Source organism: Ochotona curzoniae, unplaced genomic scaffold, assembly GCF_017591425.1.
Source record: "Ochotona curzoniae isolate NIBS_2020 unplaced genomic scaffold, NIBS_Ocur_1.0 contig_3819, whole genome shotgun sequence".
Taxonomy (NCBI): domain Eukaryota; kingdom Metazoa; phylum Chordata; class Mammalia; order Lagomorpha; family Ochotonidae; genus Ochotona; species Ochotona curzoniae.
Window position 1 is genome coordinate 17,549,847 of NW_024466004.1, and position 23,732 is coordinate 17,573,578.

The 23,732-nt window shown below is 41.1% G+C and overlaps 1 protein-coding gene across 2 annotated transcripts in view; it reads left to right on the forward strand.

The window, feature by feature from the left end:
• The first annotated feature begins 22,102 nt into the window (after positions 1 to 22,102).
• Positions 22,103 to 23,732, forward strand: part of FAM83B (family with sequence similarity 83 member B) — a 57,163-nt gene continuing 55,533 nt past the window's right edge. The window contains exon 1 of one of the 2 annotated variants that reach the window (XM_040983569.1): positions 22,103 to 22,257. The gene's annotated coding sequence lies outside the window, so the exon portion shown is untranslated. The other variant, XM_040983570.1, reaches the window with a different exon arrangement.

Sequence of the window (23,732 nt, forward strand, 5' to 3'; positions counted from 1 at the left end):
TCCTCACTAACATTTTATTTTTTTTCTTCTTCCTCTTTTTTTTTTCTGATTATAGCCATTCTAACTAAGATGAGGCAAAACTTCTTTCTGGATTTTATTTTCATTTACATAATGAGAAATGATCCTCATTATTTTTTCATGTGTCTGTTGATCATTCCAGTTTCATCCATTGAAAGTTACCTGTTCATGACTTTTATCCATGTTTTAATTGGATTGTTTGTTTTTCTGTTGTTGAAGATAGATTTTTTTTTTGTTTGTTTGCTTTGTTGCTTGGATACTTCTAGATCCTGGAAAGTAATCCTTTATTGGTGGCAGAGTTTGCAAATGCATTCTTCTATTGTGTTTTTTTTTTTTTTCTGGCTTATCACTTCATTGGGGTGTCTCCTTTGTAGTGTAGAAGCTTCTTACCTTGATGTAATCTCTCCCTCTCTCTTTTTTCTTTCATTTTCTGTACTTCTGGGATCTTCATGGAAGTCTTTGCCAATGCCAATGTCTTTCCTTGTTTCAACAATGTTTTCTTCTATTGATTTGCTGTGTCAGGTCATAGATTTAGATCCTGGTTGTATTTTAAGCTGATGTTTCTTCCGGGTATAAAATGGGGTCCTGTTTCAGATGCCTGCATGTGTAGATCCAATTTTCTCAGCACTGTTTGTTGAAAAGACCATACTTTGCTCAAGCATTGTCAAATTTGTATACTGTGATTCCTCCAGATTTTTATTTGTTCTTGATTGTCTAGGCTTTGGGAGTCTCCTGTATTTCCATATGAATTTTATCAATTTTTCTAAATTTGAGAAGAAAGCCACTGGCATTTTGACTGGCATTGCACTGAATCGGTGGGTTGCTTTCTGTAGTGTGAACATTGTGATGATATTAATTCTTCCAAGGAACAAAAATAGAATTTTTTCCATTTTTCTGTGCCTTCTATTTCTTTTTTAATGTTCTATCATTTTTATTGTAAAGATTTTTCACATTCATAGTTAAATGTGTTCCTAAATATTTGAATTTTTGTAGCTACTTGAAAGGTATGGATATTATAAGTTATTTCTCAGCCATGATATTGCTTATATTTAAGGCTATTGATTTTTGAGTTTTGTGGGGGGAAAACAGCCAAACTATGAGGAATTAGACATCTCTACAACAGTGGTTAAAATAGTGTCACATTGATCGGGGTGTATATAGTAAGACATTGAAGTATTTGTAGAAGGAGCTTTTCAAGTTTAAGAACTTATACATGCAATGGTAGTAAGATGTAACTCAGAAATGAATAAGTAGAAACAAGAAGAATTTGTAGAATATTGAGTGAATGTGCCTGGGGGAGCATGGAAGTTGAACCAAAGAATTGAAACAGGTAATCAAAGGCAAATTTTTATAGGTCTTTGTAGGCTACCATAAGTACATAAAATGTTACTCTGAATAGAATAAAATATCCTTTAAAATTTTTGTGATGCCCTCAGGGATGTCTGCATAGCATATTGGACTAATGACTCAATGGCTGGCTCCAACTCCCGATTCTGTGTTTGTGCTGGTGAGGACACTGGAAGGCAGCAGTAATGGTTCAAGTAATTCTAACAGCTGCTTGCATGAGAGCTCCAGTAACAGCCACTCACATGAGATATTTAGTAAGAGTTACCCACATGCGAGATCTAGTAACAGCTATTCACATTATAGATGTAGTAACAGCTACTCACATGAAAGAATCCACATTGGATTTTGGGCTTCTAGCTTCTTGGCAGGGGCCATTGCAAATATCTGAGAAATGTACAAAGAAATAGAATCTCTCTCTTCTTTCCTTTCTATCTCTCTTCTCAATAAATAGATAAATGAATGAATAAATCAATCAATAAATAAACAAATAAAATGATCTACAATTTTGCATGAAATGAGTAGATTTATTTTTAAGGTTTCATGTTCTATTTTCTGTGAATATGGACAAAAGCAGGTAGACCAGTTAAAAGGCTTTTCAATAATTATGGTGATGATCTCTTTCATTTACAGAAACTGGATGTATGGATGATTCTTGTTTCTGAAAGCCACTTAGCACATGAAGGAACACATCTATTAATGTGGCAGGGATTGCTAGACACTCTCAAAATCTACTCTCTTCTTATTTTCTAGTAACAGAACTCCAACTTCTAGTTTGACGTTTTTTGGGAAAGATTCCCACACTTGTGGTTAGCAAGACTTAGAAGATTTACATAAGAATTTCTGGCAACATTTATTTTAAGAATTATTTATTTCTATTTGAAAGATTTTACAGAGAGAGGAAGAGAGACAGAGAGATCTTCCATCTGCTGATTCAACTCAAAATGATTGCAACAGCCAGAGCTGAGCTAATCCAAAACTGGGAGCCAAAATTTCCCTGTCTTCCAGTTGGATGCAGGAACCCAAGACCTTGGGCTATCCTCAGCTGCCTTCCCAGGCTAATAGCAGAGAGTTGATTGGGAAGTGGAGCAAATGGGACATGAACTGACACTCATATGGGATGTCAGTGCTAGGCAAAGGATTAACTTGCTTAATGCTGGCCCACTGGAAACATTCTTAAAGGGTGGGGGCAATTCTTTTTTGGGGGGGATTTCTTCCCTCTTTGCTTCTCAGAATGTAGACAGGTGTTTAGATAAAACAACCAATTGGTTAGGAAAATGATTCTCTATCGTAATGAAACAGTTATATACTAGGGAATTAAATCAGAAAGCCATGGTACCTTCTAGAAATTTCTGTCTTCTATATAGCCCTACTATACATTTTTACTAAATAATGTGATGGACTCTAAGATTAATGAATACATGAGTAAACTTGAAGTCAGGCTAATTAGCTAGAATGTTTTTGTGGTCAGGTTTTAGAAGTAGCATAATTATCATAAGTGGTGTCATTCAAGAATTTATTTTGGTATGTTAATTTTTGATGCTATTATAATTCCAAATTGAACTATGATGAAAGCTTGTGACAAATGATTCTCCAGTTTATGGATAAGAACTGTTCTGGAAATACAATTATGGACTCTAGAGAGATGATTGAGGGAATAAGCAAAGATAACGGAGAAGCTGAAAGACTCAGCAGAAGGAGCTCTGATGCCTGCAAGTCCACAGGATAATAATTAGCTCAAGGGGCTCAGAGATTGAAGGATTCTGCTTCAAGGTGAACAGTATAGAGTTGGCATCATGGAACAGTGGTTTAAGCCACAGCTTATGAACATCCCTTATCAGAGTGTCAATTTCTAGCTATTCTGTTTCCACTCAAACTCCTTGCTGATGGGCTTAGGAAAGAGAGCAGGGATGGTCCAAGTGTGTGGGCCCCTGCCTCTCATGTGTGAGATCCATCTGGGGTTCTGAGCTCCCAGTTTTGGCCTGATTTAGTCAGAGCTGCAGTGAGCATCTGGGGACTTACCCACCAGGACAGAAGATCATTCTTTTTTTTTTTTTTCTCTGCTTCACTCTCCTCTTTATCCTACCCATCAATAATTTTTTTTGTAAAAGGCAAATTGAGCAGTCCAAATGTTATTGATAGAGGAAGTTAAGTAGAAATCAAGAACTAACCATAGGATTTGGCAATTTGTGAATGACATCAAGATCCTTAAAGATATCTGTTGTAAGTGTAGTGAGTAAAATAATACAGTCATTGGATAATTTTGGTACAATCAGCTCATTTGTAAAACTTTTGCAAACGGTGGGGTTGCATGAAGTAGATTTGTCAAATTTTCGTTAAAATCAGAAACACTAAATAACACATTTTTCTGTTCATGGGGAAGATTCAATAGACAGGCTCACTTGAAATGCACCAGAAATAAGAAGCTGTATCATATCGTTGAGTGATTAACAAGGGATTAGACTGAACACACAAGTTGGGGCTGATCTTCGGCGAAAGTGAGAATAGTAAAACATAGAGCAATAGTTAGTTAAGAATTGTTTCTGATTTATGGAATGTTTGGACAGTTTCTTCTGACTTCTTTCATTTTCGGTAAAATGATCAACAAAATTTTTAGCTGAAAGTGTGAGGGTAGAAGAGATATTTAAAATCTGGAGAAAGGTAAAATGATGAAAAACAGGAAAGAGTAGGAAGACTTACTTGAACAGGTGAAACCTTGTGGAGGAGGGTTTTATTAAGGTTGCTAGAGTTGGTAACTGTGAGTGTAAGTTGTGGCTAACAGCATGTGGTTAATTTTTCCCTAGTTGAATTGTCCCCTTACGTATAGATGCAGAACAGGTGGAGGATTATATTCAACCAGGGTTGGGCACTTAGTGGAAACTATACAAGATAAAGTGATCATAATGATGGTCCATTGAATCGATGCCAAACAGGACAAGGGTGAGGAATACAAAAGCAAGTGAAAAAGGAGTGTAACATTCAGTGAAATGAAGAGCCACTGGGGTTTAGATTTTAGATCTCAGAGACACAGCGGTAAGGTTCTAACAAGAACTAAAATAATGCTCAGAAAGTGTAACGCTTAGCATTAACATTTTGGTGGATGGTGCTATTACTGGTAGTGACAAAGTACAGCATATGGCCATGGGAGTGGTTATATGATCATGGGAGGGGTTACCTGGGAAAAGTTGAAGATTATTGAAAAAAAAAGTGGAAAAACTCCACAATCTTCTAGCTACCAGGGTCTTAAAAAGACGTGCTTTATAGATATTGTGCTCATCAAGAATTAGTAAGAAACCAGGTGAGACACTGAAGGGATTTGAGAGAATACCACCGCAACCATTATATGACACAAGGAGAGATACTAGATGACCAATATCATAATGTCCCTCATTAAAGCTGAAGTCTTAGAGTCTTTCAATACACTTGAACCATAAGGTAATCCTGAGTGCATAGAATGTGGATTTATATTAGGTAACTAAAGTAATTAAACACATAAACATTTTTTATAATGTGCTCACAATATACTAAGTAACAATGGGAGAAAATGTGCATAAGCTTTTACAATTGCAAGTAGAAGAAAATCCACCTAGAGGACATAAAAACAAAAGCAAAATGTTAATGCATTACAACATGTTAACATTAACAAGATTTTATATTTGTGATAGATTGTTCAAATGGAAGTTTTCTAGATCATATACAAGGCATTCAAGATTGTAACTTAAAAGTCAGATCCATTTTATATAAATTTTGTGAAACATTTGCAGTCAGACTTACTTAAAAATGTACAAGATGCAATGGAAGATACAATTATTTATTAGGTTGTATCCCATCTTTCTATTGAATGATGTGATGATAGGTCATGCCATCGTTAAAATTCCCTATGCTTAATTTTTTCCCAGACTTTCTATTTCAGTGTTCAAGTGAATTCTGTTAACATATTTGTTCTTTTATGTTACATCAAATTGTCTGAGTCACGTAAGCATTTGCTTAAAGTTTAAAGTCAGGTTAAAAAAAAAAAATCAGGGTTGAAAACAAACCCAGATTCTGAACACAGCAGATACTGTTATCTCTTTCAACTTGTTCACAAGGTTTATGCTGAGATCTTAGATACAAGCTCAGTACATGCAAGGCAATGACTCTCTTGACTTTTGCTGTGGGACTGGGGATAGTTTTTGGTGAAATAAAGTACCTGCTAGAGTGACTCATCATGGTTTTTCATGACTGGCATTCCCCCCCCAACCCCCCAGTAAGTCACAGCATGTTAGTGAGTAACTGAAGCCAAGGGGAGAACTTGTCACCTGCCTGGGATTTTCCTCTTCTCTGTGGTTGGAAGTTTTTTTTTATACCATCACAGTTTACTTAGAGGAACTGAGTATCCATTGATTTTTAAATTTAATATAACTTTTCTCAATAATTTTCTCTGGGAAATATAAAGTACATTAATAATTTTCATCACCTTAAGCACGTGTAATAAGAGCATAGGATGTTTCCTAGGATGTTTTAGTGACTATTAAATAATTAATAGTAAGCCATGAAAATGCTTAAATACATGTTAGGTAATGTAAGTATTGTGGTTACCAGGATAGTGATTACTGCAACTATCTGACCATTTTTTTCAACTACTTGCAAGCACATAGGACCTAGAGAGCAGTACGGGCATGCAGTGAAGTCTGTTTGCATTTATGGAGACAAAGCAGGGACACGAAGCCAGGAACTGCATTAGGTCTCAGAAGGCAAAGAAATTGGGACTAGGAAAGCCACCAATATTTTATTTCCCTCTCTTATTTATTTATGCACAGTGCGTCTGTTTTCTAATCTCTTATAGGAACTTTTTCTGATTTTCAGCTGTCAAGCGAAACTAATGGCATTGCCCTAACTCGCGAATTTCTGCTTTGTACTTCCGGTCATATGCCCTGATAACAGCACACACGCAAACAGGCCACCGCAGACACACACAAGGGACACTTTGTACACCACCTGACTTAATTCTGTTTCTATGTATCGTAGAAAATGAGGTCGGTGAAACTTTGCTCAGTATGATCTTCTGACCTTAGCACTGAAACAGAGTTGATACATATTTAACAAGGTGCCGTCTTATCATTTTGGTGTGTGGGATTACTGTTAATACTGCAAAGAATTAACACCTCATACACTTAACTGTGCAGCATAGAATACATGTAGCCCCTTTTCATAAATTTAATTTTCCAGCAAATTTTTGAAGTATCTCTATATGCCTTTCTTTCCATAAGTTATTCCAATAGTCTACGCATAATAATTGATATTCAACTACATCAGAACTAAAGCAACCTGGCTTTGTTTTTATTATATGCCTACCTAGGACCATTTGTTTTCTTAAGAAAATGCAATTCTATCTGTGGTCAGGCTGAGGTATATAGATGGGGTAAAGAAAAACTGTGTGACTGATAATCCTACTGGATCCTCATAAGGCAGGAAAGACTGGTCCAGAAATGTAGAAATTAGGTGGTAGGAATTATGGCATGGTGGACTAAACAGTGGCTTGCAATATTTGCAATGGTTTGAGTCCCATCCTCCACATCCAACCCAGCGTCCTGCTATTATGTCTGGGAAGGCAGCAGATGATGGCCCAAACACTTGGATTTTTGCCACTCATGGACATCACCCAGAGTAACTTTTGGAATCCTGCTTGGATTCGTTTTTGGTGGCATTTGAGGAGTGAAGCAGTGATTTAGTGAACCAGTCAATAAAAGATTTTTCTGTCTTTCTCTTTCCATCACACTGCCTTTAAGTAAACAAACAGAACACTTCTTTTAAAAGGTGGTATTGATAAAACAGTTTCCAACCCAGCTGCATACCATCTACAGTATGAGCAATTATTGTATCTAACAAACCTTAATACTTCCAATTACCATCAAATACATTAAAAAGTCAGTAAAACGTATTGAATACCAACAGCAAACTCATGAGAGTGAATGTATCTGCAGGATTGTAAGAGTGAGCTGCAGTGGGGAAGACTATGAAAACTTCTGCTGTGTTTCCTTTACTAAAATAGTCACCGATTATTTGGATCTTTATTATATTATTATATTATTTCTTCAGCATTTTGACAAGCACAAAATATTTGATCTTTAAAAAAATAGTTAATATTCATATTGGAATTTATTTTCCTGGCAATCTGACTGTCCCAGTTTGGAGGGCTTCAGTATCCTAGCTCCTCTTTTTCTTTTTTTAAATCAGAATGTGAATGGCTACATCATGTACTGATCACCATAAATATAGATAGTGTGATGGAGGTTTCTTTGGGTCCCAATCGCCTTACCTTTATAAGAAATATTAAAAGCATGGCTTTCCACGGAAAGGGGAACTAATCATGCCATGTTGGTTTGTGTTAATTACCCTTGGTGATGAGCATGTCCTTTATGGTCCATTCTGAATTTGTCACGGTACAGATTCTTACCATCTTACACACAAACCTTAAATACATTTAACAATGGACAAAAGTGAAGGACAGAAATGAGACATTTTCCTGATCTTTTCCTTATGCAGTGTTGTTTAAGGCCAGCGCTAAGGAGACCATGAGGAAGGTCCTCTGTGTGGGAGTGTCTGCTTACATATCCATTTAATATGAACTGCTGATTTTAATAGGTATGCACTGGGGTTGGATTTGGTTTTGAAATTTACCCAAGTGGCTAATAACCTCCCCATGACATTTTATGAGGGGTCACAGTTTCATAGAATTTCACAGCATGTCATTTGCCATCATTTTAGGGGATTCAGTTGCTTAAAGCAATTCCAGTAAGACACAACATTTAAAGCCACTCCCATACCCTATTTCACATGCAAGTTTCTTACCTATGTTGACATGTTTCCAGTGGTCAATGCACTCTGTTTTTCTCTGCTGATTAAACCAAATCACAGACCATGAACGTGTAACAATGGGAGGGGAAGGAGCCTTTTAATGTGATCTTTCCTGACCCTGCCTTTTGACAATGCTGTCATGGCATGAACTTTGAAATGTAATGCGGAAATAATTACTGTTAGGAATTCATGTGATAAGGCTGCTTTAAAGACAAAAAATGGGAAAGTAAGGGTGGTCATGTTTGATATACATCCAACATTAGGCTTCTACAGTTTCAATAAACATAAATCATACTCATAGTACCTATACATTCACCATCTATAATTTGTCTAATTCATAATTTTTTTTCTGAGCCTATATATTTAAATCAGTGATCCAGTAGTATTTATTTTTGAAACTTTCTTACAATTAAGCATAAAACTGGGAAAAAGCATGTATGGTGTTACAACTAAAAACCTCAAGATACAAACAACACACTCTTCCACATGTCGCTATTTGCTAGTATTTTCATTAAGGCTTCTCTATTGGCCACCACCCAGTCTAAGTCTCAAAAGTCAATAGATAATGCTTTTATCACGTACTTCATTGCGGTTTGCTACAGAAGTCCCAATTTCCCCCTTGGGGGTGAGAAGACCCTCAGTGGGTACCGGAAGTCAGTTCCACATTCTCTGAGAGTATGCTAACCTAAGACCTTACTTGATACTAAAATAAATTGTTCGAGATATTTAGATTGCCAATAACAAAAATTGAGTTTGGTTTACAAGAGAGGGATGGCAAAATTACTACGGAAGGCATAATCATGTCTTCCAGATCTCAAGAATAGGAAAACACTCAAACCTCCGACAAAACATAGACATAGAGGTGGAAAACACCTAGGACTTAGTATCATCTTTTTTAAATTAAAAAAAAATTATCTGTTTATTTTTTATTGGAAAGGCAGATATACATAAAGGAGGAGAGACAGAGAGGATGATCTTCTGTGCGAAAATTCACTCCCCAAGCTGCCACAATGGCTGGAGCTGAGTCAATCTGAAGCCAGGAGCCTCTTCTCAGTTTTCCACACAGGTGTAGGGTCTCACGGCTTTAGCCTACCTCAACTGTCTTCCCAGGCCACAAGCAGGGAGCTGGCTGGAAAGCAGGCAGCTGGGATTAGAACCGGTGCCTGTATGGAATCTTGGCTGGTGCAAGATGAAGAATTTAGCTGCTAGGCTACCGTGCTGGGCCCTAATATTATCTTTTGTGTTTATTTTTCCCTGTGACTTTTTGTCCTCATGCTCTTTTTCTTTTCAACTTTATTCGCTTCTTTATTTATAGGATGATATACCACCGCTCTACAGGTTAATTTTATAACTCTGGTCAGAAGCTAAAGCTTTCTCTAAATTCAGAGAAAAACACATAATGAGTTTATTTCAGTACGAAAGATTTCCTAAAGCGCCCAGATTCTGCTAGCTGAAAGCTTACTTTTGGGATTGTGGATAGGATACGCAAATGTTGACTGATACCTTTGGAACACGATCATCAGAAAGGGTGATGTCACGCAGAGTAAGACTATCTTTCTGTTCTAACTCATCTTGGGGCTTGCCTCAGCTTTGATGTCTGAAACACGTATGAAGTGTTGTAGTAATCATTACCATAATAATATTGGACGTTTCCATGGTAATTGCAGGTTTCCTAAGCTCTCCAACATCGCTTTGAGGTCAGTTAGCATTCTCATAATTATACTAGATTTCGGGATATAGATTTGGAGTCACATGAATTTAAGTTGCTGTATTGAGGAGTCACGACAAAACCGTAATAAACTAGGATTTGAAATAACTAGAAGCAACTGCTTCTAAAACTCGGATCTAAATTTTGGTAATATTATTAGATTTCAAAATGCGTTTCATCAAGCATTCAGTTTCTTTTCACTATTTCTCATTCTAGGTGCTCTGATGTCCCAACTACATTTCATAATAAAAGTTTACTAAAAAAGTTTGGTGTTCTTCACACAAAAACAAATAGTAATCTAACTTGACCATTTATGGAAATAGTACTATATATAGTATGCATATAATTACATATCACCATATATAATATATACTATGATATATATTCATAATATGACGTATGATTTATAATACTAAAAATAATATGATACATATATATAAGTATATTCTACCTACAAGCACCAGCATTCCGTATGGGTGTCTGTTCATGCCATGGCTGCTGCACTTCCATTCCAGCTCCCTGTTTGTGGCCTGGGAATGCAGCACAGTAAGGTCCAAAACCCTGGGACCCTGTACCCATGTAGAAGACCCTGAAGAAACTCCTGGCTCTTGGCTTTAGATCAGCTCAGTCTCTCATCAGCTGGGTCTTTCACCTTCTGATCCAATTCCCTTTGCACTGTCCAGGGACAGCCTTGGTGGGCAGGCCCACTCTCCTGTCTTCTGCCTTTTCTTTGTCAGATTCCTGATTTGGGGTGGGGGGAAGCGGGAGGGGTTGGGGCCGTAGTAACTGCAGAGGAACAAACCCAGGGTTGGCGAGGCCAGAACTTGCGTTGGTTCCAGCAAGCTGCACTTGTGCCCTGGTGGCAGGGGTCCGAGCATGTGCAACGGGGCCATCCTGGAAACCAGGTCAGGACAAGGTGAAGGCTTTTATGGGGGGGGTGCTTGGGGAGGTGCTTCAGGGTTACTGGCTGCTTAACCAAGGGCCATCTGTACAAAAGGCGAGAAAGTTCTCTCCCCAGAAGGCAGCCGGGCGGACATCAGCCTCATCCACAACGGACAGGAAAGGCTCCCTCTGGCCCGAGCAGCATGTCCAGGGGTTGGCACCGGGTACGCACCAGGCAAGACAAAGACTATGGAAGCAGTTCACGACGTGTTTGATCCTCAGAAAAACTGAGTTTGGTTTCACTGTTTCCAGAAGGACGCATGCATTCCCCACAGCCCCCAGCTTCCTCATCCCCTCAAGATTTCTGCTTCTGTATTTATTGATGTTCAGAGCTCACCCACAGCTCCAGTATTAAATGCTGCAGTGGTTAGATCTCCAACAGAGCCTTAGACCAGAGATTATCATGGTCAACTCAGCAAGCAGGGAGCTGGTGCCCATGAGAGGGGGCTGAGCTGGTCCTTGACAGGTTAAATGTAAACTCTTATTAGCATGTTCCTTGGTCTTCCCGTCCCCCCGCCCCGCGGGGATTGGCAAGGATTTTATGTATACACACACACATATATGGATTTTATATATATACATATATATGACAACATATTCACAATTATATAAGTATGGCAATATGTTCTTATTAAAAAAGTACAGGTAAGGACATGGCAGATTTTGTACATGAGTCTCATTGGGTGTGTCAGGCAGCTGGTGAGAGCAGCTTTGGCATGGAGAGGGGCCAGCTGGTGGACATGGAATGGGCATGAGGAGAGCCTGGCCCAGGCCCTGCCCTCTCCGCCTGCGGGGTTTCCTCCTGTTCCAGGGGAGCAGCAGGAGCTGCTGCTGAGAAGGAAACAGCTTGCACAAACTTGACTGTGAGTTTTACATTGAACACGGACAGCTGGGGACTATGAGAGGCCAGTGCAGGCATCTGAATTGTGAAACAGTGGATGGAAGATGTTTCTCTGCAAATCTACCTTTCCAAGAAAAATAACTAAATCATTGAAAAAAACAAAATATGTGATCTGTTTTGCTCAGGTAGTGATTAGAGCAGTTATTCTGATAATGAATTATAAAATTGTAGCAGTTGTTTTAAGTAGAACTGTACTTTCAGAAAACGTCTGCTTAAATTAGTGTTCAGTGGAATTTTATTGATCCTCACAAAATGGAATGCAATTTCGTTTGGAATGTGGGTGGCAGTGAAGGCAGAAAAGGGCATTTTTTAAGTAGGTCTTGGAGTGAGCATTTGCTCTATATTTTTGAGACCTCTGCATCCTATGGTCATTACTAATAACGTCTGCTTCCTACTAATATTCAACTAGGGAGGAAGTAGCTGATGATTCAGGTCAATCTTTGCCACCATGTGACAGGCAAAGACTGAGTTCCTTCTTCCTGATTTCAGAGTGAACTGGCTCTGGCTATTGGAGGCATTTGGGCTGATATTTATCTAGGGTGTGTATGTGTGTGCGTGCATGTGTATGCGAGAGAGGGAGAGGGAGAGAGAATGCCAAATCTGAGAGCCAGCTAGAAGATGCATCAACTGGGTTTTTCATGAGGACAGCAGAGATCGGGACTGCTAGGTCCGTCACCACTATTTCAAAGGGTCTGCAGTGGCTGGAAGGCTGAATCAAGATCCTTAGCAGGAGATGGAATCCACACACTCATTTAGGACTGAAACATCTGAATCAGTATCTGAACTATTTGGCCAGTTACATGATAAAAACCAAACTCTTCCTGTTTTTTTTTTTTTTAAGATTTATTTTATTTTTATTAGAAAGGCGGATATACAGAGAGGAGAGACAGAGAGAAAGATCTTCCGTCCAATGATTCACTCCCCAAGTGAGCCCAACGGCCGATGCTATGCCAGTCCGAAGCCAGGAGCCTCTTAGGGGGTCTCCTGCGCGGGTGCAGGGTCCCAAAGCTTTGGGCTGTCCTCGACTGCGTTCCCGGGCCACAGGCAGGGAGCTGGATGGGAAGAGGGGCTGCCGGGATTAGAACCGGCGCCCATATGGGATCCCATGTGTGCAGGCGAGGACCTTAACCACTGCACCATCGCGCTGGGCCCTCTTCCTGGTTTTTAAACAAATATTTTCAAATGTCCTCTGGTCACAAAGAAACAGAATGAATCGTAATGATAATATAAGTTAACCTACTCCATGTAATGTCAAAATTAACATGCTTTAGTCATAATGTAAATAAAGAAATTTTACAAAAGTGTTGTTTTGATGTGTAAATATTCATGCGCAACTTTCCCAGAAAATATGAAGAAATTGTTGCACATAGCCTGTGGATACTGAGGGAGACGGATTATTTTATTTATTTATTGGTAACTCAAAAGTAGTTTTTAGTGCTGTTATTGACAAAATTATGAAGAGTTTTTTGGAAAGATTGGAAAGATATAAATTAAGAAAAATGTATTAACATTAGATTGCTTGGTTGCAGTGTATATTAAACTTATGTCAAAACATTCTTATATTTGCCTATAAAACAGAGATTGTGTGGACTTACCTGATTACACCTGACAGGATAGCAGTAACTTGCTCAGAACATGAGACAAATTTTCTATTGTGCTAAATACATTAGAGGACAGTAATTATCTGCCTCCAAAATACCAGTGGGGCGTTCAATAATTGTTAATGATTTTCCAAATACTTTGTCTTGATTGGTCCATTGAGAATCACTGATCTTATTGGAAGATAAGACACTGGAAAGGTTAAATTATAGCAGAAAACAACAAAAGGGAATGTTATAAAGTCACATATTGTTGGCAAGAAGTAGCAAATAGATTAAGTATTATGCATTATAAAAAGTCCACGCTAGTTAGCAGCCAGCTGGAATTTACACAATGTGGGAATGGAAATGGATTTTAAGGAAAGGCGAGGGAGGGATTAAGGAGGCAATGCAGATCAGAGACTCATGGAACACAGGTTGACAAAAGTGCGGTGGGCAGAGCTGTAATGGCAAAATCAGCACTGTGTATCCGGGAGCCAGTGATCCAGAGTCAGTGAGAAACCCAGATTAGGCTTACCAGAATCAGGTAACACAGTGGAGCAAGGGCTGACTGTAGTCATGTTAATACCTTTGATGACAACGGCCTTTACCCTTTGTTAAAATGCTACTGAACATAGCTATTCATACTCATGTCTAACAAGGACAAAATCTGAATGACTTTCACCAATTAGACTTAATGTTTTGTAAGACATTTAAGGAGGGCGATTTTCATATGCCTGAGAACATAGTGGTAACAAAAGATGAATGGATATTTCTAAAATCTATTAAAATAGTAAGCAACTTATTTCAAATATTTTCTATTCACTCTATGTTCTGCCTCTCTACCTAATTGCATTATTTGTATTTTCCAGTAAATATTGGTAAGCTTTTTCAAATTATTTATGTGAATATTGATAAAATCTAACCAACCTAATATTTTGATTTTGATCTCTTTTGGTCTGTTCTCTCAAAAGAAAAGAGGAAATATATTCACAAAAAGTACGCTCTTGGGTCCAGCATGGTGGCCTAGCAGTTAAAATCCTTGCCTTGCAATTGCTGGAATCCCTTATGGGTGCCGGTTCTAATCCCAGCAGGCCTCACTGTCCATCCAGCTCCCTGCTTGTGCCTGGGAAAACAGTTGAGGATGGCCCAAAGCCTTGGGACCCTGCACTGACCTGAGAGACCAGGAAGAAGCTCCAGGTTCCTGACTTCGGATTGGCTCAGCTCTGGCCATTGTGGTCATTTGGGGAGTAAAGCAGTGAATGGAAGATCTACCTCTCTGTCTCTCCTCCTCTCTGTATATCTGACTTTCCAATACAAATAAGTAAATATATTAAAACAGGTAAAATCTAATGACATTAGCTATTTAAAGATCTAGGACCATGATTTTTTGTTGTCTTAATTTATTTCTCTATACCTCATTCCCCACATGTAATTTGTACAATTACCTAATGTTTTACATAAATGCATTGATTTTTCAAAGTATGTCATGATTTTAACCAGAAAAGAGATCTTTTTTGTAGCATTTTATTATTATTATTATCATTTTATGATACAGTTCCATAGGCTCCTGGTGTTTCTCTTATCCCCTCCCCAATTCCTTCCCCCACACCTAGTTCCTCTATACCATTACTAAAATATAGTTCTTAATAAACAGTCATATGTCTATCATTGCAGGCATGGACAAAGGCAGAGAGTCCAGCATCCTATTGTCAAGATATAGTGAACAGTTTCATTGTATGTCCATTTTTGTCTGGAAGTAGAGATGCATACTACATTGTATCCTCACATCTGGATGTTAGTCTCCATTTCACAGCTACTGTACATCCCCTTAGATGAAAACTCACAGTACAGGGCCCGGTGGCATGGCCTAGCGGCTAAAGTCCTCGCTTTGAATGCACGGGGATCCCATATGTGTGCTGGTTCTAATCCTGGCAGCTCCACTTACCATCCAGCTCCATGCTTGTAGCCTGGGAAATTAGTTGAGGACAGCCCAAGGCCTTGGGACTCTGCACCCATGTGGGAGACCTGGAAGAAATTCCTGGCTCCTGGCTTCTGATCGGCATAGCATCGACCTCTTCTTGAATGAGCCAGGATCTCATATGGGCACCAGTTTTGAGTCCCAGCCACCCTGCTCCCCATACTGCTCCATGTCTGTGGCCTGGGAAGGTAGTTAAGGATGCCTCAAAGCCCTGGGACCCTAAATCCCCATGGGAGACCCAGAAGAAGTTCCTGGCTGCTGGCTTTGGGTTGGCTCAGCTCTGGCTGTTGTGGCCATTCGGGGAGAGAATCAGTAGCTAGAACATCTTCGTATCTGTCTCTCCTCCTCTCTGTATATCTGACTTTGTAATAAAAATGAATAAATCTTTTTTAAAAAGTCACAGTACAAAATCAACAATAGAAAAAATAGAAATTTACAATGCCATGAAGTTAAATGACATGTTACTAAATGACTAGCATGTAGCTGAAAAAATGAAAATCAAGGACCTTTTTGAAGAAAATGATGTTACTGTATGATCTAGAAGTCATTGAATGATTTAATCAGAAGAAGCTGTTTTGAAGAGATGAAACTAACAGAAAACAACAAAACCCGTGCGAGACAGTTTCCACTGATTTTTGTTGGTGAAATGTCTCTTCTAGACAATAAATAGATGTTTTTTTAAGATTATATTTTTACTTATTTATTATTTTATTGGAAAGGCGGATATACAGAGAGGAGAGACAGAGAGGAAGGTCTTCCGTCCAATGATTCACTCCCCAAGTGAGCGCAATGGCCGATGCTATGCCGGTCCGAAGCCAGGAGACTCTTAGGGGGTCTCCTGCGCGGGTGCAGGGTCCCAAAGCTTTGGGCTGTCCTCGACTGCTTTCCCGGGCCACAGGCAGGGAGCTGGATGGGAAGCAGGGCTGCTGGGATAGAAGCGGCGCCCATATGGGATCCCGGACGTGCAAGGCGAGGACCTTTAACCACTGCGCCATCGCGCTGGGCCCAGGGTTTTGTTTTTTAATCCAGTCTACTAATCCATGATGTTAGATTGAGCTTAAGCCATTTACATTCAGAGTTTAATATGTATGGATGGTACTTTGGTCCTGTCATTTTAGGAATAGGTTGTTCATTGGTTTAGTCTTCTGTTGTCATTTTACTGGGATGTTCTTCCTGTTTGCCTTTGGTTTTGATGGGTGCTATTCCTCTTCTCTGTCAAGAGAACATCTTGAAGTATCATTTGTAGGGCAGGTTTGGAAGAGACAAATTCTTTTAACTTTCCTTGACTGTGGAAGAATTTTATTTCATTTTCAAAGATGAAAGAAAGCTTTGCTGGGTATGTTATCCTAGGCCAACAATTTTTTCTTTTAGGATCTCGACTACGTCACTCCATTCTCTTCTGGCCTGTAGTTTCCTGCGAAAAATCTCCTGTGAGTTTAATTAGCGTTCCTTTATATGTCAATTGATTTTTTTCATGTGCACATTTCAGGATCTTTTCTTTAGATAGCTTGATGATCATGTGTCGTGGTGAAGAACGCTTTTGATCAAGCCTGTTGGGAGTTCTGTGTCCCTCCTGGATGTTGTTTCCCAATTCTTTTTCTAGATTAGGGAAATTTTCCTTGATTATTTCATTAAATACATTTGCAAACTCAGCTTCTCTTTCTGCACCTTCCGGGACTCCCAAAACTCTTATATTTGGCTTCTTAATAGTGTCTTTCATTTCTTGAACACTTTTTTTTGGCCTGATCCAGCTCTGCTTCCAGCTTTTTGTTTGTTTCCCCCGATGAAACATCATTGAAACATGATTTTCTCATGTTTCTTGAAGCAACTAGAATCTTCGGGCTCCTTTTGTGTACAAATAATCACTGAACTTGACATCAGTTGGAATAGCCAACTGGTAAGAAGTTTTGAAGGATCACATGCATAAGCAATACAAATAATTGGAAAAGGCAAGAAGTATCCAGATTACAATTTCCTTCTTTCCCAATAAACTTTAGTTGGTTTCTCTACCAACAATATTTATTGATTTTATCTGTGTTTTTGCACATTATATTGTATTGTGTATAAATTGCAAAGATATTGTTCTCAGAATTATTCTATTTCACATGTATTCATAATAAATGACTGTCTTTTGCAGTCAACTATGCAAGTACCTTGAGAACAAGAAAAACACTATTGTTTCTGACCCCATTTATGTGTTTGAACTCAATGTAAGAAGGCAATACTCTGCTGACTGTCATCTACTATTTGTACTAATTTGTTCTTGGGCCTCTGACTAACTTTTGTGAGATCAGACAAAGATGCAACAGAGATTGACTTGTTTTGTGAATATGCATATTGTCGTGGGGGCCTGTTAATCATCACTTGTATCATTAACTCATCTAATTAACTCCTTCAATCATTTTTATTGCAAAATTCGAGTTTTAACTATGGCTTTCAAAATAACACATGCATTTAATAATATTGTAGGGTTAAGAAGCTAGAATTTGTATATGGAGAGGCTAAAAGTTTGTTTTTTCTTTAATGATGTATGTATTTATTTGAAAGGCAGAGTGACAGAGAGAAAAGCAGAAAAGAGAGATTTTCCATCTGCTGGTTCACCTTCCAGGTATCCATACCAGGCAGTGCAACACCAGACTTGAGGTGGACGCTAGGAAGTCTCTCCATGTCCCCCACTTCGGTGCCTGGGATCCACATACTTGTGCCATCTACTGCCTCCAGGTACATTAACAAGCAGGTGGATTAAGAACATGCAGCGGGGACTGACACTGGCACTCTGATATGGGAAGTGAGCAGGCCAAGGTCTGACATAACCTGCCGTGCAATTATAACACCTGCCCCTGAGATGTGGACCTTGTATGTTATCCACTGATTCTGCTTCCTGCTGTTACTATCCACTGTCTTCCTAAATGCCTATAAACCATGGAGAAACCTCAACATCTTGAAAACAACCTCACTTCTGCCCCTTCCTACTTTTCTTATTCCTGGTCATTTTCATTCTTTCCTCCCCATCCATGGGTGATTTTTAGCATCCTGAAAACCCAGTTCTGTTTTATTTATTTCCCTTTAATGGATACCTTTAACCGAACTCAAGTCATATGATTCTGCAGTGTCACTGGCCCTTAAATTTGTCTGTTCCTTTCTGTTCTCACTACTTTCACCCTTTCTGTGATTTTTACACCACAGCTGAACTTCATTACTGTTCCTGATTCCCTAGTTTAAGGACGTCATTTTTAGACAAGTTAGCATATCTTCACTGTTGTACTTGAGCCCATATTTCTCAAATTCCTGTCAGGTTTTCTCACTGACTCGCATATAAGTATGGTATTCTCTTCTGTTTTACTTTTTTAATGATTTGTTTCATCTTTTTATTAGAAACATAGATCTACAAGAGAAGGAGATAAAGAGAAAGACCTTCTGTCCCCTTGTTTGGTGCACTCCCCAAAATGGCTGCAAAAGTCAGAGCTGAGCAGATTGGAAGCCAGGAGCCAGAAGCTTCTTCTGGGTCTCACACATAGGTGCCGGGTCCCAAGGCTTTGGGCGAGCCTCTCCCGCTTTCCCAAACCTCAAGTAGGAAGCTGGATGGGAAGTGGGGAAGCCAGAGCATGAACAGTGTCCATATGGGATCCAGGCTCATGCAAGGAAACGACTTAGCCACTAAGGTATTGTGTCAGGCCCTATAGGAATCCTTTATTATGAGCTTGCCACATATCAGGAGCTGGGATGTTTTACACACACAATTTCTAACTCTTCATTTTTATAGTATTCTTAAATTACAAGTAATATCGTAGTGGTTGGTACTGCGGCATAGCAAGTTAAAGTGTTGCCTACAGTATTGACATCCCATACAGGTAATGGTTCAAATTCTGGCTGCTTCATTTCTGATCCAATTCGTTGCAAATGGCTTGTGAAAGCAGTGAAAGATAGCCCAGGTGTTTGGGTCCCTGTGCCCATGGGGGTGTCCTGGAAGAAGCTGCTGGTGTCCAGTTTAGGCCTGGCCCAACCATGTGGTTATTTGGGTAGTGAACCACCAGATAGAAATTCTTTCTTTTGCTCTCCTTTCAAATATATAAAATAAATCTTAAAAAACATAATATTGTGAGAACACTTTTCCAAACTTAATGTCAATCCTTACTTTCCACCACAATTGTGTATGCTCATGGCCAAATCTGACAAATGACGTACATCATCCAGTAACTTAGTTTCACTTTCTCCACTTTAGTATTCATTTGACATTTTTTTGTATTTCACTTTTATTCTCTTCTTGTCTGCTCATCAGTTGGGAATCAATCCAAATCATACCAGTTCTGCAATGTCGTGTCGACATTTCTTGTCGTCCCTGTGGGTTCTTTATAGATGAGATCGGTTTTACCCATTCCCACATGGACCGAGGATGGAAAGCTTGGTGTAGTGACCTCATTTGGTTCTCCTGTTTACTTACACTTGTCTCTGTTTTTCGTTTTTAGTAAGTAGCTAATATATATTCCTATCTCCTTGTGATTTTACTTGACTTAATCATATATGCAATAATCTTAATAAAATTAGACTTGTCACAGGCCCATTTTTTGGTTTTAGTCTGTGCCCATGCTATTCACGAGCAGCCCCTCCTGATCTTGCTCTGACCCATTACTTACCATTGTGCTCATCGGGGGGAATGAGCAAGCAGATCAAAGATGTATCCTTCTTTTTCATTCCTTCTCTCTGTATAACTCTCTTTCAAAAATTCATTTTTTTAAATAGATAGCCACAGTAAATATTTTTAAAGTGTTATGTTTACTTATTTTTTTAATATATATTTTTATTGGAAAGCTAATACTGATTTACAGAGAGAGAGAGACAGATCTTCCATCTGCTGTTTTACTCCCAGAACGGCCATAATGGCCTGAGCTGAACTGAACTGAAACCAGGAGCCAGGAACTACTTCTGTGTCTTCCACATTGGCGTGTGGTCCCAAGACTTTAGGCCATCCTTTACTACTTTCCCAGGTAATAAATAGGTAGCTAAATGGGAAGTGGAGCAGCCAGAACAGAAGTCGGTGCCTACAAATGATCCTGACAATTGCAAGGTCAGGATTGAGCCATTGAGCCATTGTGTCAAGCCCATTTACAAATTATTATTTTTTGAGATTTTTTAAATTGGAAAGGCAGATATCTAGAGAGAAGGGTAGCAAGAGAGATAAAGATCTTCTGACCATTGATTCACTCCCCATGTTGCTGCAATCAAGTCATTCTGAAGTCAGCAGCTTTGCCCAGGTCTCACACATGGGTGCAGGGTCCCAAGGCTTTGAACCAACCTCTACCACTTTGCCAGGCCATGCATTTGGAGCTGGATGGGAAGTGGAGAAGCCAGAACATGAACCAGCGTCCATATGGGAACCTGATGGATGCAAGGCAAGGATGCAGCACTTCTCTGCATTGGTTTCACACTCTCAATGTCTGCAACACTGAGAAGTAGCAACTTCATCAGCTGTCCCGTGGGGGTGACAGGAACCAGGAGCGTGGGCCATGTTGTTGCTGCCTCCAGGCACTTGAGATGAGGATCACAGCGTGGCACAGAGCAGCTGGGACTCTCAGTTTCTGATAGGGGATGCAGGCACTCCAGGCAGCAGCTTAACCTGCTGTGTCACCATGCCCAGAACTATTTTTGAAGGCTGGAAAAAAAAAAAAAAAACAGCAGCAAATGAGACCCCACACAGAGTACAAAAATGAAATGAGTCAAATAATTGGATGTCAAAAATGAAGAACAGATTTACACGGATACTAGAAGTGAGAGGCAGACTGTCAGAAACAGAAGGCAAACATTAAACGTGTGGAACCAGACACTGTTACATTCTTTGGAAGAAAGCAAACCACAAATATCAGAGTTTCCAGTCTGGAAGGTGAGCTTGTTATTAACCTGGCATTAACTTTCACTTCTCTGCCTGTGGCTGTTGCTCCATGGTGTCAACATCTAGACTGCACTCAGGTTTAAATCAGCCCGTTCATCAGGGCCTAACTCCAATCCCAACAGTTTAGCATTCTCCCCAAGTGTTTCATGCAGGACTAAGCAGCCATAAAAGTCGTTTATAAGGGTCAATTCCACTTCGTGCTAGTTTAAATAGCATGCCTGAAGCTTTGAATTTCCCATTATTCCTAATTCCATTCTTGTACTAGGCTGCAGTGTAAGTTTGCTCAAAACTGGACTTATCCTGAAGATACGGAATGTACAAGTCACTGACGTGCAGGAAAGGGAAAACTGCTTTTTTTTTTTTATCGCTGCATTTTCTGATAAAACCCAAATGATTTCTCCTTTCGCAACATCGCTCCGCACAACTCCTCCTGGAGGGATCCACTTTCCACACCGACGACCCCAATTTAAAGAAGCCCTTTTCATGCCAAGGCAGTACCAGGTACCAAATCTTTGGTGACATTTGTTTCATGTAAACATAGAAAGCGCGGGACCACTTCTCATTCCATTTTCCTACACCCCATCTTTTCCAAGCCTGAGAAGGTTCAGGTTATTGGGCTGGGGTTTGTACCGGATTGCAGTTGGAATGACCTACCCCAGGAGGTATCCGCCCCTCTCCCGAGGGAGGTACTAACTTCACGTTCTTAAGCCAGGGAAGCCGGCCCCAGGGACCACCACCCTGCTGCGCCGCATTTTCCCCTGGCCTCCCAGGTGAGAGTTGCCCTCTGGCAGGTACCCAATCCAGGAGCCAGAACTCGGAATTGCCCCCTTCGCCACGCGGTCGGGATGGAAAGAATGGCTTTTTAAATACTTAGCTGGGAGAGGGCTGGATTTTTTTTTTTTTTTTTTTGAGTTGATTTAGGCTCTGAAGCACGTTCTGGCTGTACAGGGCTCGGGAGTGACAAGACTTGGGACCTGCCGCAACTCGTCCCAGCACCTAGTTTCCCGGGAGGCGCGGTCCCGGCAGGAGTCAGCTTCCCTCCGCGGCCCTGACGCCCGGCAGGTAACTCCCTCCCCGGCCTCGCCCCGCCGCTTCCTGGGAGGCGAACCGAGGGCGCGGTGCGGCTGGGCGCGCGGCTCGGGCGCAGTAAGTGGGGCTCGGGCGCGGGTCGCGGGGTCCCGGGGCTGGGAGCGTGCGCGGGGGGCGCCCAGGGCGGCTCTCCCGGCGTTCTGGTACTTGGAGAGTTGGAAGTTGGGAGTTGGGACGTTGGGGGCGGGCTGGGATCAGATTCCTGAGGACTGGCGCCGCCCACCGCGGACCTTGGAGCGCGGGCCCGGGTTTCAGGCAGAGGGGCGGGAGGAGAGGGTCCCGGGAGCCCCCGTGGGGAGGAAGATGGGCGTGGAAGCGGCTGTGTGCGTGGAGCGCCTGCCAAGAGCCCCCGTGGGAGGGCGTGAAGGGGAAAAGGAGGGGGGCGTGGATCCTGGGATGTGGAGCCGGGAGCAGAAATGGAAACAAATTTCCCACCTCAGACTTGTGGGTGGACTAGGATCTAGTTTCTGTCTTGGGTAGAAGCGCGTGCTGTGACCAGACTTGGGTGGTCTGGAGCGGCTGCGTGTCCTCCTGGCTCCTGAGGGTGATTCCGGTGCAGGCTGTGTTTTGAGAACTACTATTTAGTGTGGTTCCCTGAAGAGGAGGGCGTGACGGGTGGGGGGACTGCTCCCAGACGGGAACCTGGAGGCTCTAGGCCTATTGTGTGGGCCGTCCGGGGGACTTACTACCTACACCTGTTGGGGCAAGGAGCCAGAGGCCGTGCTTGTGCTTGTGACTGGAATCCCGAGTATGAAAAGAGACAGCCTAATCTTTGTAAGGAAAGGAGCAGACGGGAAGATTGTGGGAACCCAGCCTGTTGTTTACTCTTGGGGAGATAGGGCGATAGGTGATCACGTCTGGGACCTGGAAGTGGAACTGAGCGACCCAGCAGCCAGACACTGAGAAGCAGCCACGCCAGAGGCCAGCAGTTAGGGCTGGATTATAATGCTCCTTTCCAAAGTCTCCGTGCTGAAGGTCTTGCCAGTTGACGTGCAGGCACCTCCCTTCTTTTCCCTTTCTCAAGCCAGCAAGTCCAAGAGCCCCAGGGAAATCTCTGCGTGGGGCTGAATCAGTGCTGACTGAGAGTAGGACAGGGGATGGTGTTGAAACCCAGTTGGAAGGGAAAGCTTGTTTTTCGGTTTGTCCAAGTAAGTAAAGAATGAGAACGGTGCGAAGCAGAGTGAAGGCAAGGGTGTAGGATTTTGTGTTGCCTTGAGCTGTGGTCTGTTTCCCAGAGTGGTAGAAGTCCCCACACTCCACATCGCCGGGTTGTAGACTTGACTCCCTTGCTTTTAAGGGCACGGGCACACACGGTGTATACACCCACTGGAGGTGGTGACTGCACCCTGCGGAGCCTGCCTGAGGGGCTGGGTGGATCTCAACCTGAAAACTGGCAGGCTCTAGCCCACAGATGGGCAGCATGTATTGTGGGAAGCTTCGCCAATTGA